General features: G+C 52.3%; 1 long non-coding RNA gene across 1 annotated transcript; it reads left to right on the top strand.

Annotated features, from left to right (window-relative positions):
- The first annotated feature begins 4,422 nt into the window (after positions 1–4,422).
- On the top strand, positions 4,423–11,498 carry LOC136304966 (uncharacterized). Its single transcript, XR_010724926.1, has 8 exons — positions 4,423–4,782; positions 5,967–6,071; positions 6,368–6,473; positions 7,004–7,152; positions 7,764–7,873; positions 8,499–8,679; positions 10,633–10,727; positions 11,245–11,498. It is a non-coding gene; the product is annotated as an uncharacterized lncRNA (long non-coding RNA).
- The last annotated feature ends 2,665 nt before the right edge of the window (positions 11,499–14,163 follow it).

Here is a 14,163-nt window from a genome sequence, read left to right as displayed (position 1 = left end):
TTTGGGGGGATTTGGATTGGATTTTTGGGGCGATTTTTGGGGATATTTTGGGGGATTTTTGGTTGGATTTTGCGGGTTTTTTGATGGGATTTTTGGGGGGAATTTGGGGGGGGATTTTGGGGGTATTTTTCGATCAATTTTTAGAAGGATTTTTGGGGCGATTTAGGGGGATATTTTGGGGGGATTTTTTGGGGGAGATTTGGGGGAGATTTTGCGAGATTTTTTGTGGATTTTTTGATGATTTTGGGGGAATTTTTTGGAGGATATTTGGGGAATTTTTCAGGAATATTTGGGGGGATTTGGGGGGATTTTTGGGGGGATTTTGGAGCCATAATTGGAGGGGGAGTTGGGGGAATTTGGGGGGATTTTTGGTGAAAATTTGGGGGGGGGATGTTTTCGGGGATTTTTGGGAGGATTTTTAGAGGTGTTTTTGGGGAATTTTGGGGAATTTTGGGGGAGATTTTTAGGGAGATTTTTAGGAATTTTTTGGGAGGATTTTTGGGCGGATTTTTTGTGGGGATTTGGTGGATTTTGGGGTGGATTTTTTGGGGGAATTTTGGGGGGGATTTGGGGGGTATATTTGGATGAATTTTCAGAGGGATTTTTGGGGCGATTTTTGGGGATATTTTTGGGGATTTTGGGGAATTTTTGGGACGATTTTTGGGGGGATTTTGCGAGATTTTTTGTGGATTTTTTGATTATTTCGGGGGGATTTTTTGGAGGATATGTGGGGAATTTTGCAGGAATTTTTGGGGGGATTTGGCGGGATTTTGGGGACATACTTGGGGGGATTATTTGGGGGAATTTGAAAGGATTTTTGGTGGGATTTTTTGGGGCGATTTTTGGGGATATTTTTGGGGATTTGGGGGAATTTTTGGGACGATTTTTGGGGGGATTTTGCGAGATTTTTTGTGGATTTTTTTTTATTATTTTGGGGGGATTTTTTGGAGGATATGTGGGGAATTTTGCAGGAATTTTTGGGGGGATTTGGCGGGATTTTGGGGACATACTTGGGGGGATTTTTTTGGGGAATTTGAAAGGATTTTTGGTGGGATTTTTTGGGGCGATTTTTGGGGATATTTTTGGGGATTTTGGGGGATTTTTTGGAGGACATTTGGGGGTATTTTGCGAGATTTTTTGTGGATTTTTAATGATTTTTGGGGGGATTTTGGGGGCATATTTGGGGGGATTTTTTGGGGGAATTTGAATGGATTTTTGGGGGGATTTTGGGGGGGGATTTTTTCGGGAATTTTGGGTGGATTTTTAGAGGTGTTTTTGGGGAATTTGGGGGGAGGTTTTTAGGGGGATTTTTAGGAATTTTTGGGGAGGATTTTTGGGGGGTTTTGATTGGATTTTTGGGGCGAATTTGAGGATATTTTTGGCGGTTCCGGGGGGGAGTTTTTCGGGGATTTTCCCGTGGATTTTTGGGGAGGATTTTGGGGGGATTTTTGGGGGATTCAGGGGGAATTTTGGGTGGGATTTTTTTTTATTTTTGGAGGATATTTTGCGGCATGTTTGGGGAATTTTGGGGGGGATTTTTTTGGGATTTTTGGAGGGGATTTTTGGGAGGATATTTTCGTGGATTTTTGGAGGGATTTTTTTTGGATTTTGGGGGAATTTTGGGGAGAATTTTTGGGGCGATTTTTGGGTATTTTTGGGAGGACTTTTATGGGGATTTCGTGGATTTTGGGTGGATTTTTGGGAGGAAATTTTGGGGGATTTTTGAGAGGATTTTTGGGGGGATTTTGAGGGCTGTTTTGGGGGGAATTTTGGGGAATTTTTTGGAGGATTTTTGGGGGGATTTTGCGAGATTTTTTGTGGATTTTTTAATAATTTTGGGAGATTTTTGGGCGGATTTTTGCGGGGACTTTTTGGGGGTTTTGGAGGATATTTGGGGTGTATTTTTATGTAATTATTAGGGCGATTATGGGGGCATTTGGGGGGGGATTTTCAGGGGAAATTTGGGGTGATTTGGGGGCGATTTTTTCGGGGATTTTTCCGTGGAGTTTTAAGGGGATTTTGATGGGATTTTTTGGGCGATTTTTGGGGATATTTTTGGGGAGTGTTTGGGGTTTTTTGTGGGGATTTTTGTCGGGATTTTGGGGGGGATTTTGACTGGATTTTGGGGGCGATTTTCGGATATATTTTTTCAGGATTTTGGGGGGATTTTGTGGGGGGTTTGATTGGATTTTTGGCGGGATTTTTGTGAGGAGTTTTTCGGGGATTTTTTGTGGATTTTTAGGGGATTTCGAGGAGGAACTTAGGGGAGTTTGGGGGGGGGATTTTGGGAGATTTTTGCGGGATTTTTTGTGGATTTTGGAAGGCGTATTTGGGGAAGTTTTGGTGGCATTTTTGGGGAGATTTTTAGGAGGATGTTTGGAGGATATTTGGGGAAATTTGCAGGAATTTTGGGGGGGATTTTGGGGCATTTCTGGGGAATTTTGGGTGGATTTTGGGGCAATGTTGGGGGGATTTTGGGGGATTTTTGGGAGGATTTTTGGGGGGGAATCGGGGGGATTTGGGGGGGAATTGTTGGTATTTGGGGGAGTTTGGGGGGATTTTATGGGGAATTTAGGGGGATATTTGTGTAATTTTGGGGGGATTCGGGGGGATTTTTGGAATAGAGCCTGAATGAAAGGCTTTTTTGTTTCGGTCTGGTTGCTGGCAGGGTTCTCGCAGGTGTGCTCGGGGGTCTTTTGGGCCATTTATTCCGGAGGCTGTTCGGAAGGGCATTCCTGGGCACGTTCGTTTTCGCCTCCGCTCCGCGCCGCCGCGCGGCAATGCTGCCACCGTGTGCGCAGAGAGCGGTAGCGCAGCTGTCCCCCGGGCCCGTCCCGCCTGATCTGTGAGGCAATGCTGCCACCGTGTGGGCAAAAATCGGTACTGCAGCTGTCCCCCCCCCCGCCCGTCCCGCCTGATCTGTGAGGCAATGCTGCCACCCTGTGGGCAAAGAGCGGTAGTGCAGCTGTCCCCCGTGCCCGTCCCCGACGCGCGTGGCAGCCCCGCATTGTGAGCTCGGGGGCGGCGCTGCCGCCCGCCCGCCCGCAGCTCGGGGCCGAAAGGGAGGGAAAAAAGGCAAGGAGCCCGGGCGCGTGGCAGCCGGCTGCCTGCGCGCGCCACCCGGACCCCGGAGCCGTCCGGACGCGATTTTCCGCGGCGTTTGCGGGGTGTGCGGACGCGGGGATCGGGGCGCAGCGGCGCCGCGGGCGGGTTCGGGTTTTTTATTCACTCAGGTGACTGGGTGAGCAGCCGGCGCGGGGGGCCTGAACAGTGCCAACACGAAAGATGGCGGACCGACCGGAAGTGGCTTCACCCTCAACCAACATGGCGGCGAGGAAGGGCGGAAGTTGCGTCCTTCCCCTCCCAAGCTGGCGGCTCGGCGCGACGCGCTTGACCTTCCAAAGACGGCGGCAAAAAGAGCGGGGAAAACGGCAAGGACGGGGTGGGCGGGGGGCGCCTGCCCGGCTGCCTTCGCCCTGCCCTGACCACGGCGCCGCCCGGCCGCGATTTTCCGCGGCGTGTCCGGGTGCGCGGCCACGGGCTGTGGGCTCGGCGGCGCCGCGGGCGGGCGGGCGGGAGCCGGGCCCGCGCCGGCAGGGCAGCGGCGGCGGCGCCTCTCTCTGCCGAGGTCCCGCCGCGCCCGCCGTGCCGGCCGCCCGTCTCGCTCCGCACGTTCCCGCCGCTCTCCGCCGCGCCCACACGCCACCCCCGCGGCCCTCCGGCCCGGGGAAATGGAGGGAAATACAAAAGCCTTAGGGCAGAAGAAGTCGGCCGAGCCGGCCCGAGCCGTGCCCGTCCCGCAGCCGGCAGCAGGAGGCGGCTGCTCTCTGACTCAAAGCTCAGCGCGGCGGAGGTAAGCGCGGGGGCTTTCGGCGGGGGGCGGCGGGGGAGGACGCCCCGGTTGTCCGGGCAGGGCTTCCCGGGGACGGTGTCAGCTCCCCGCAGCTCTGGCTGAGGGCTGCACCGAGTCCGGGCTGAGCCAGCTGGGAGCGGGCTCTGCTGGTCACGTCCCCGGGAGCCGCTGCCGCCGCCGGAGAGGACGCGCAGCAACCTTGTGCCGTCTGTGCGTGCAAGGTTTTCATGGGCTTTGTGGCGAATGTGGTGTTTGGGACCGGGAGCGCTGGGTGCCCTGGGTGGGGATGTCCTTGAAGTAGCCAAGCTGAGCACTGGCTGAGATTTCCAAGCCTGGAATTCTTGAAACAATGTTTAAATAGTTTACCTTCAAAGCAATGTTTAAATAGTTTACCGTCGAGTTGAGGCAGTAGATCAAGTCGATTTGTTAGAGTGGCAGAAATGGTTTTTTGCCTGGAAGTGTGTTGGTATAAGCAAGCCTCCGTCGTGTCAGAATGAATTGGTTTTCCTTCTTTTGGCTTTTTTCTTTCTAGGTTGTAGAGCACTGGGGAGACTGTTTGGGATAAAGAACTGAAAGGCACAAGGGATGCTGCACGTTCCCCGGGGAATGCTTTAGGCACCTGCGGCTCCTGAAGCGCACCGAGAATCCCAGCTCCCACAGAAAACCTTCCGAAGCTGGAAGGGACAGACAAGACAATTCCAAGAATGGTGTGGGAAGCACTTTCTCCCAGGCGTGGACAGTGCTGAGATCGGAATGACTTCACAATATTCCTTGTGCCTCTCCTGTTGCCAGCCCAGGACTAAGTCGGTGTTCCCTGAGTGGCTGCAGTTCCCTGCCCGTGGAGGGAGGCAGCCTGTGCTGGAGAGCGGGAGAAAGGTCCCTGCTGCATGCTGTGTCCTCGGTGGGCAGAGAACTCTGACCTTAGCCAGGTGGGTTGGTGAGGATTGAATCAATCCTGCCTCCTTTTGAACGAGTTGTTTTAATGAGTCATCAGCCGGGGATGCTTTTAGCCGGCTTTCGTTCAGTTTCTTTTTCACAGGTTTCTGGTTGTTTTCATCATGAAATTATACCAAACCCTTAAGTTCGCTAAATGAACCCTGAAAAGGTTCAAGAAACCAATCCCAAGAGAATTGGGCCTTGGATAGCTGGGATCTCACAGCCCTTTGGGGCCACGTTGGGTTCACCCCCTGACTTTGGTGCGCAGAGAAACTCTCAAGTTAAGGCTTATCAAAAGAAATGGACCAGTTCTCATAAAAATCAGCTTTCCAAACCTTGAATTAAGATCAGAAATGATGGCAATGCCCTTGGCATAAAACCACCTGTGAAGCCAAGCAGGCTTAAAATGCCTGTAGGCAGGAAATCCAAGAGAAATGGCTGCTGGCTCCTGGCATCCTGGGCTTGCCAGGCAACCTTCAGGTCGGAGGAGCCCTCTGAGATGGCAGTGCCAACCATTCCCCCGGTGCCACCCTGTCCCATGTCCCCAGGTGCCACGTCCGCACAGCTTTTGATCCCTCCAGAGACGGGGCCTCCACCACTGCCCTGGGCAGCTGTGCCAGGGCTGGACAGCCCTCCCACCATCAGACTTCCCAATATTTGGCCTGATTTGCCCTGGGATCACGGGAGGCCGTTTCCTCGCCCTGGGTCTTACAGTAGCTGCCCTAAGCAGCCATGATTCCAACATGAGAGCGGCTGGCTTCCTTATGACCCCATCTGGAAGGGGCTTGCTTTCGAGAGATGAGCCAGGTAAGGCTCAGCTCGGTTGCCAGTTTGGCAGGTGAGAGCTTGTAGCTCATGGACGTGTCTGGGAGAGGTGTTGCCTCGCTCATCCACCTGCATGCACGTGGTGAGACAGCTAAAAGAAGATTTCCATCCTCTCTCCCTTGTTTCTCCTCTACTGCTTTGTGTTGCCACCTGTTACAATCCATGGACAGAGAAAGTGGGAAATGTGTTTTAGAAATTCTTGGGAATTTTGCTTGTAGGAACGGAAATCCTGAGAAAACTGATATTTGACCTGCCTGGCCTATGAAATGTCCCAGAAGCTGGTTCATGTATCCATGCTCCTGTTGTGTTCATCTGGGCTGTAGTTCAGGCTTTTCTCCCTGGGCTCTTGCAGTTGCTGTGTCTCTGGGATGCGGTGCAGAATGGAATCAGGCGGCCACACCTCAGGTTCACCTTCTCCCTGACCCTGCTCGTGTGGCACAGCAGATCCTGAAGCCAGGTACTGGAACTTCCTGCGTGTGTCACTGCTGGGGTGAAAAGCAGAGCCCTGGGGAATGGTGATCTCCCCACCTGCTTTGTGCTCAGACACTCTTGACTGAGCTTTTCATTCTGGGGAAGAGAAGGGGAGGGGTGGCCAGCAACACGCTGAGCCTCAGAGCAAAGGCCTTCTGCAGTTCCTGCGCTGTTCTCCCAGCTTGGAACACTGCACAGTACAGCTTCCATTCATTATTGTCCGTGCTTGTGGATTGGGAAGGTTGTCCTCCTCCACGATGCCCCACCTTTTTCTCTTCACAGAGGAGCACATGTACCTCAAGGGAGACAGATTCCTTCCGTCACATCAGTACTCGGACCTGAGGAAAGTACCAGTTTTTTCCAGCTTTTCTTCAGTATTGATTTGGAGGTAAGAGTCCCGCTTTCTCGATCCAGGAATTCTTGAGAAATGTATAGAAAAAAGCCATAAAAATACAATGAACTCTCATTCTCCTGTGGGTGGTTAATTAGAGGCATCTTTCTTTTGTTTCCTCTTGGGGTTAGAACTGCCATGTCTGTGGGGACTGCGTTGGTTTTTAGTGCTAAGGCGCAACGACTTGCGCTGCGTATTGCTCTGCGAGCACGACAAACAGAATGTTCTGCCCCAGCGAGCTGACATTCATCTCTGAGTTTCGATTAGTAATGTTAGAGTCGCACTGAAGTGTCTTGGGAACGGCAACCTCTACGATTCCATTTGCACTGCATGTTTGGGCTGCAGGCTGACTGTTCCTGATGGATGTTAGGGATGAAATTCGATAGGAATGGAAATGGAGAAGTCCAGAAGAAGCTGTGGTCAGGCCTGAGCTGGCACTCCCAGGGAACCAGAGTTTTGTGCTCTTAGGAGCAGGTATTCTTTGGCAACGTCTAAATGTCTGATGATGGTATTTCTGTGCCTTCCAGTACAAAGCAGAGCCTGCGAGTGGATCCTCAGATGTCCTGGGGAAGGGCTTCGTGGCAAACGTTGCTGTGGGCTTTATGACTGCCAGAGGATTTTCGAGGTCATTCTCTCCTTTTCAACAGTCTCTTGTGTGATGAGGGCTCGCTCCCAGGTAAGAATTTGGAAAGAAAGCACCAAAAAACCCCAAAGTACAGAAGTCTGCATGGCTTTGAGATCTCAAGGCCAAAGCAAAAAGGAGCAGCTGACTCTGCCTTTGCCTTCTTGAAAACCTGTTCCTTGTTGATTTTGTGTCAGTGTGGAGGGGGAGATAATTGCTTGTGTCCAAACCGGTCGCAGCCTTGTCCCCTGAAACTGGAACAGGTTGCTGCCATCACGGAGCCTCACGTGGGCACCGTGCCTTTGTGCCTGCTGTCAGGGCCTTTTCTCTTTCGGGGGTCTCCATCCACAGGCAGCACGTTTGTTACCTGAACTGCGCTTCAGCGGGAGGGAAGCTCACGTGCCGGGAGCTCTCGGCTTCGGCAGCGTCCGCCCTGAGCGGTTCGGGTATCGAAGCCTTGGACAAAAGAACAAAATCCTCTCGCTGCCTGAAGACTCCTCGTGAGAGTAGCTTTGAACGGAGAGCGTCTTTCCTTCCCTGGAGTCGCTGAGAGCAGCTGGTGTTCGTGTCACCTTGAAGCTGATCAGATGCCGGTCCGATTGCTAATTCTGAGTTCGATCGTTCGATCTTGACCGTAGAAGAACAGGTCCTATTTTCTGTTTCAGAGCGGTATTCTGGAGATATTCCAAAGCGCTGCCCGTGCCAGCAAAGCTGCCTGTGAGCTGATCCGGGATCACGGCCTCCTCCCGTGGGTCCCGCACAGCTGAGAGCAAAGGTGAGCAGAGAAGTACAGGAGAAACGGGAACAATTTTGCTGCCCACGGTAGAATAACTGTGTGAGTGAGTATGAAAACAAGGGTGACAGGCCGGGAGCCGGGGGCACCGAGGGCCGGACGGGCAGAACTCGCTGAACTCTGAGGTGTCCCTTGGGGTTTCAAAAACAGAATCGAGATGCTTTCAGGTTGTGGTAGGAGGGGGATGATGCTGGGGGGGCTTCGTGATTTGGAAAATACTTGCTGGAAAAACTGAGAAAGCCAACTGGCACCTGGAATCGGTGTCTCTACCTTTTGAGTTTCAAACAGCCTCAGATCCCGTCCTGTCACGGGACCTGCCGCACGGGAAGTGGCACAGCAATGGCTTTGAGCTGTCTAGAACATTCCTCCCTCCTTGCCTCTCCCTCAGGTACGTTTGCATCCGGCAGAAATCTCTTCTGCGCAGAGCGCCCTGACAGGCTCAGGCAGGTGCCCCAAAAGTGCCCTGGAATAGGGTCCCCTGTCTAGGTGATGGACCAGCTGCTGGCGAGGATCTGCCTTCCCAAAGTGGTTCTCTGTTTTGTTTTCTTGTTGGTTGGTTGGTTTCGTTGGGCTTGTTAATTTCGTTTTGTTTTGTTTTGTTTCTCAGGTTTCTGAAAAGCAAGGGGATCAGTCAGATGACTTCCTTACTCCATACTCTGTGGCTAAGAAAAGAGACAAAACAAGAATCAATCCCAGGAGAAGAGACAAAACAAGAATCAATCCCTCCTCCCTATTCAGCTTGTAAATGAGTTTCTGTATGTTTTGGCCCCCTTCATCAAACATATTGGGTAAGTCTTTGTTTTGTTTTTTGTTTTGGTCAGTTTGCATTTCATCCTCTGTCCAGTTTGACCTTTATTAAGGCCAGGAGGATTTCTTTGTCTCTGGTTGATGAATGGCTTTTTTCGCCTTCAGTTTGCGTGTCGAGTAGTGAATTTGGACGAGATTTCTCTGACAGGAGGATTTAGGTGTTTGAAGACATGGGGAAAGAAAGTAAAGTGTGATGCACAGCTGCTGTCAAGTCCTAGGTCCTTCATTTCTGGCCCTTGCCACAGTAAGGCTTAGAAACTGTACTCATTAATTAGCACGCAGGAAAACACGTGGCACTTGTGTTTCCTCTTGGCAGGACTAACGTAGATCTGGCCAGGCTGACCGAGTTCTTCGGCCCCCTCAGCTCTGTGCAGGAACACCGTGCTGTTGCTGCTGAGGCTTTTAGGGGGATGAGGTGAACGACAGCGTCCTCTCCAGCAGGGAGCTGCTGCTCCTGCTGCTCCTGCTGCTCCTGCTGCTCCTGCTGCTCCTGCTGCTCCTGCTGCTCCTGCTCCTGCTGCTGCTCCTGCTGCTGCTGCTGCTCCTGCTGCTCCTGCTGCTCCTGCTGCTCCTGCTCCTGCTGCTGCTCCTGCTGCTCCTGCTGCTCCTGCTGCTCTTGCTGCTGCTCTTGCTGCTGCTCTTGCTGCTGCTCCTGCTGCTCCTGCTGCTCCTGCTGCTCCTGCTGCTCCTGGTGCTCCTGCTGCTCCTGCTGCTGCTCCTGCTGCTCCTGCTGCTCCTGCTGCTCCTGCTGCTCCTGCTAATCCTGCTGATCCTGCTGATCCTGCTGCTCCTGCTGCTCCTGCTGCTCCTGCTGCTCCTGCTGATCCTGCTGATCCTGCTGCTGCTCCTGCTGCTCCTGCTGCTGCTCCTGCTGCTCCTGCTGCTCCTGCTGCACAAGTGGAGCCTTGTCAGCGAAGACCTGCATCTGCAGGAGGCCCCGCAGGCCCTGGCTGGGAAGTGCCAAAACAAAGGAGTGATCAGTAAGTGCTGAACTGCTTCCAGGAGGGCGTATTTTGTTGCAGCCGTTACAGACCAACAGTACAAGTGAGGCCAACTGCTCTGGAAACAGTACTAATGCCTTCTGCCAGCCTGATGGGGCTTGAGGGAGGAGGAAAGGAAATGGCAAGGCATTTTTCAGGTCTTCCTTGGGGTGAATTCTAAGCTTAGCACAATTGGGAAGCTTTGAGGAAACACAGTTTAAAAAGGGGAAGAGCTGTAAAATGAAACTTAGTTGCCAATCTCATGTCAGGCTCTGAAAAATGGTCTTCTTGAATCAAATCTCAGAAGAAATAAGCGGTGCCTGGAGGCTCTGTGCTCAAAGGTTTGAATGATTCTGAGTGTGGATGGGGATCTGAAAGTCACGTGTAAGTAAAACCAAAAAACACATCAAGCAAGCAAAACTGCAATAGTTGACTTTTCTTGTTGTCATTGTTTTGGAAGAAAGGAAAAATATGGGGCGAGAGGTGAGAGCAGGATCTGCAAAATCTCGGAGTTCTCCGCGTCTCCCTGAGGCTGAAGCCGTGTTTGCTGTCAACGATGGCAGAGTGGAAGATGCTAAAGACTGAAAACTTGGGGTTTTCCCCCTGAATCCCAAGGCTCTGTCAGCAGCTGTGCCCTGTCTATCTCTTCAAGGAGTTTCCGGGTTTAGGAAGGCTTTTCCATTCTTCCGCATTTCTCTAGAACTCCACTCCAAAAGAACGGTGCTGTGTCCGTGTGGTGTTGGTGACTTTGTGTGAGTTGCTTTATTAAAGCCAATCGTTGGTAAGGGTTCTGAGCCTGCCTTGGAGAGCCCTTGGAGGTGGCAGCTCTTCTTTAATTTCCCTTGGTTCCGTTCATGCCTTTCAGTGATTCCTGCGAGGTGCACTGCAGTCTGCCTGAAGCCAGCACATCCTGTCCGTGTTTGAACTTGACTCCTGTTGTTTTTCCTCTTGCAGGCAGTTGGCAAAAAGAGGAGAGAGCCAGTAGGAAGTGAAGCCCCTGGAAGGCCTCATCCCAGTCCAAGGTTCCCACTTTTCTCTCTGACTCCTGGGTAATTACCTGGCCAGAACTGGACACAGACTGTCCCTTTGATTTCCTGCCTTTTCCAAGAAATCCTTGCTGTCAGCCGGAGTGTGTTCCTGGTCTCCTCCTCCTCGTCCTCCTCCTCCTCGTCCTCCTCCTCCTCCTCTTTTTGCCAAGGTGAATTTTGGTTATTGCAGGAATTGTGGCTCTTTTGTTCCACTGAAACTTGCCAACTCTGCTGAGGGTTTCCGGTGTCAAATCCAAGTGCGATTGGAGTTTCTTTGCATTGTTACTCCCACAAAATAGAGGGATTATTCGGTCCATTCCTATGGGATAGGAGTGGCTTGACCTTTTTAATTCTCCCTTCCCTTGAAAATGAGAGCAGAGGCAGCAGATTTGAAATCGTCGTTCCACGAACCCCACCGGTTTCCTGGCTGTCGGGAAAGTTTTCCACGTTAGAAATTGCTGAGCTTGTCTTCAGGCAAGCTGGGATGTAGGTGTTATTCCTTCCTTTTGTTTGATGGTTTTCCTCTCTCTGATTTTAGGAAGGGAACGTTTCTAGCCAGTGCCAATTTTCCATCCGAACTGGAAGTTTTGGACGTGGTGGGGCACATTTCCAAGGAAAGGGACCCAATTCACGTTAGTAAATGAGGAATTGTTCAGCACCGTGTCCGCAGAGTTTTGGGAATTCCCAGGAAAACTTGCCAAGTGTTTGTTTAATTGCCTGGATTCATCTCTTTGTCAAGTTCAATTGGCTGCGTTTTCAGTTCCATGAATGCCATTAAAAGCTGAATGCCGGCCTGATTGCTGTTCCTTGGACACACGGGGCTGGTTCTTTCCTGCCTTGCCGAGGGCAGAGCTGCTTTTGTTGAATTTTGGGTTGGGCTTAGGGGAAGCAAACGGAAAAACCCCACCAAATAAAGCCCCCACGACCCCCCGGCCCCCGCAGCAGACATACAGCAGACAGGGAGAAAGAGAAAATACGCCAATGGGATTGGAATGGAGATGGGAATTGGACCCCTTAGGAAACCAGGCCCCTTGAATTCTAATGACCTGTGTTTGTGATGTGTTAGGGGAAGGAATTCGTCTGGTTTGAACCATCATTTCAAATGTGACCAAATAAACACGGATTGAAGAAAACGACAGGATTTGGGGGCATTTTTCTGGATTATAGGGGAATTTCTTTGGGGATTTTTGGGGGGAGTTTGTGGGAGTGTGGAGGTATATTTGTGGATTTTTGGAGGCTTTTTCGGGGAGATGTTGGGGGGGTTTTGCGGGATTTTTGGGAGGATTTTTGGGGAATTTTGCGAGATTTTTTGATGATTTTAGGGGCAATTTTTGGGATGATTTTTTGTGGATATTTGGGGAATTTTGCAGGAATTTTGGGAGGATTTTTTGGGGGATTTTTGGGGGGATTTTTATGGATTTTAGGGGGATTTGTCGGGGATTTTTGGGGGAGTTTTGGCAGGATTTTGGGGGGATTTTTGGGGGCATTTTTGGTGTAATTTTGGGAGGTTTTTGGGAGGATTTTTGGGGGAACCTGGCGGGATTTTTGGAGGATTTTTGGGGGGGATTTTTGGAGGTGTTTTGGGGGGGAATTTTGGGGAATTTTAGGGGAGATTTTTAGGGGGATTTTTAGGAATTTTTTGGGGAGGATTTTTGGGGGATTTTGATTGGATTTTTGGGGCGAATTTGGGGATATTTTTGGGGATTCCCGGGGGGTGTTTTTCGAGGATCTTTCTGTGGATTTTTAGGGAGGATTTTGGGGGGATTCTTGGGGGATTTAGGGGGAATTTGGGGGAGGATTTTTTTTTAATTTTTGGATGATATTTTGCAGCATGTTTGGAGAATTTTGGGGGGGATTTTTGGGGGATTTTGGGGGGGATTTTTGGGAGGATATTTTCGGGGATTTTTGGGGCGATTTTTGGGGATTTTTGAGAGGATTTTTTGTGGATATTTGGGGAATTTTGCAGGAATATTTGGGAGGATTTTTGAGGAGATTTTTGTGGGGATTTCGTGGATTTTGTGGTGGATTTTTGGGAGGAAATTTTGGGGAATTTTGGGGGGGATTTTGGGGAAGTTTTTGGGGATTTTTAGGAGGATATTTGGGGGATTTTTTGGAGGATTTTTGGGGGGATTTTTTGGGAGGATTTATGGGGAGCCGTGCGGCAATGCTGCCACCCTGTGGGCAAAGAGCGGTAGTGCAGCTGTCCCCCCCCCCGCCCGTCCCGCCTGATCTGTGCGGCAATGCTGCCACCCTGTGGGCAAAGAGCGGTAGTGCAGCTGTCCCGTCCCGCTCGTCCCGCCTGATCTGTGCGGCAATGCTGCCACCCTGTGGGCAAAGAGCGGTACTGCAGCTGTCCCCCGTGCCCGTCCCGCCTGATCTGTGCGGCAATGCTGCCACCGTGTGGGCAAAGAGCGGTAGTGCAGCTGTCCCCCCCGCCCGTCCCCGACGCGCGTGGCAGCCCCGCATTGTGAGCTCGGGGGCGGCGCTGCCGCCCGCCCGCCCGCAGCTCGGGGCCGAAAGGGAGGGAAAAAGGCAAGGAGCCCGGGCGCGTGGCAGCCGGCTGCCTGCGCGCGCCACCCGGATCCCGGAGCCGTCCGGGCGCGATTTTCCGCGGCGTTTGCGGGTGTGCGGACACGGGATGGGGGCGCAGCGGCGCCGCGGGCGGCAGTCCATTGAGTCAGGCGCTTGTGCGAGCAGCCGAGGGGGCATTTTAGTGGGTTCCACTACCAAGATGGCGGCAGGAAGCGAGGCGCCTGACCTTCTAAAAAAGGCGGCCAAAAGGGCGGGGAAAAATAAGGACCCTATAGGCGTTTAGCCAGACGCCTGCACGAAACCCCGACTACGGCGCCGCCGGGACGCAATTTTCCGCGGCGTTTCCAGGTGTGCCGACACGGGCCGTGTGCTGAGTCGCGCCGCGATTGCGTTCGAATTCGTGGATTTAGTCAGGCGTCTGTGTAAACACCTGCCGGGGGCCTATGCCGAGCCGCAAAGAACATGGCGGCCGGGACGGAAGTGGCCTCAGCCACAACAAAGATGGCGGCAATGAAAAGCGGAAGTCACGCGACGCCTCTCACAAAATGGCGCCCAGGCGCGAGGCGCCCGACCTTCCAAAAAGGGCGGCCAAAAGGGCGGGAAAAAATAAGGACCCTATAGGCGTTTACCCAGATGCCTGCACAAAAACCCCGACTACGGCGCCGCCGGGGCGCAATTTTCCGCGGCGTCTCCAGGTGTGGGGACACCGGCCGTGTGCTCAGCCGCGCCGCGTTTGCTTTTAAATTCGTGGATTTAGTCAGGCGTCTGTGTAAACACCTGCCGGGGGCCTATGCCGAGCCGCAAAGAACATGGCGACCGGGACGGAAGTGGCCTCAGCCACAACAAAGATGGCGGCAATGAAAAGCGGAAGTCACGCGACGCCCCTCACAAAATGGCGCCCAGGCGCGAGGCGCCCGACCTTCCA

This window comes from Chamaea fasciata, unplaced genomic scaffold, assembly GCF_029207755.1.
Source record: "Chamaea fasciata isolate MVZ Bird 193981 ecotype frontalis unplaced genomic scaffold, bChaFas1.0.hap1 SCAF_230, whole genome shotgun sequence".
NCBI lineage: Eukaryota > Metazoa > Chordata > Aves > Passeriformes > Sylviidae > Chamaea > Chamaea fasciata.
Note: the sequence above shows the minus strand (reverse complement) of the source record. Positions and strands in the feature narration are given on the sequence as shown.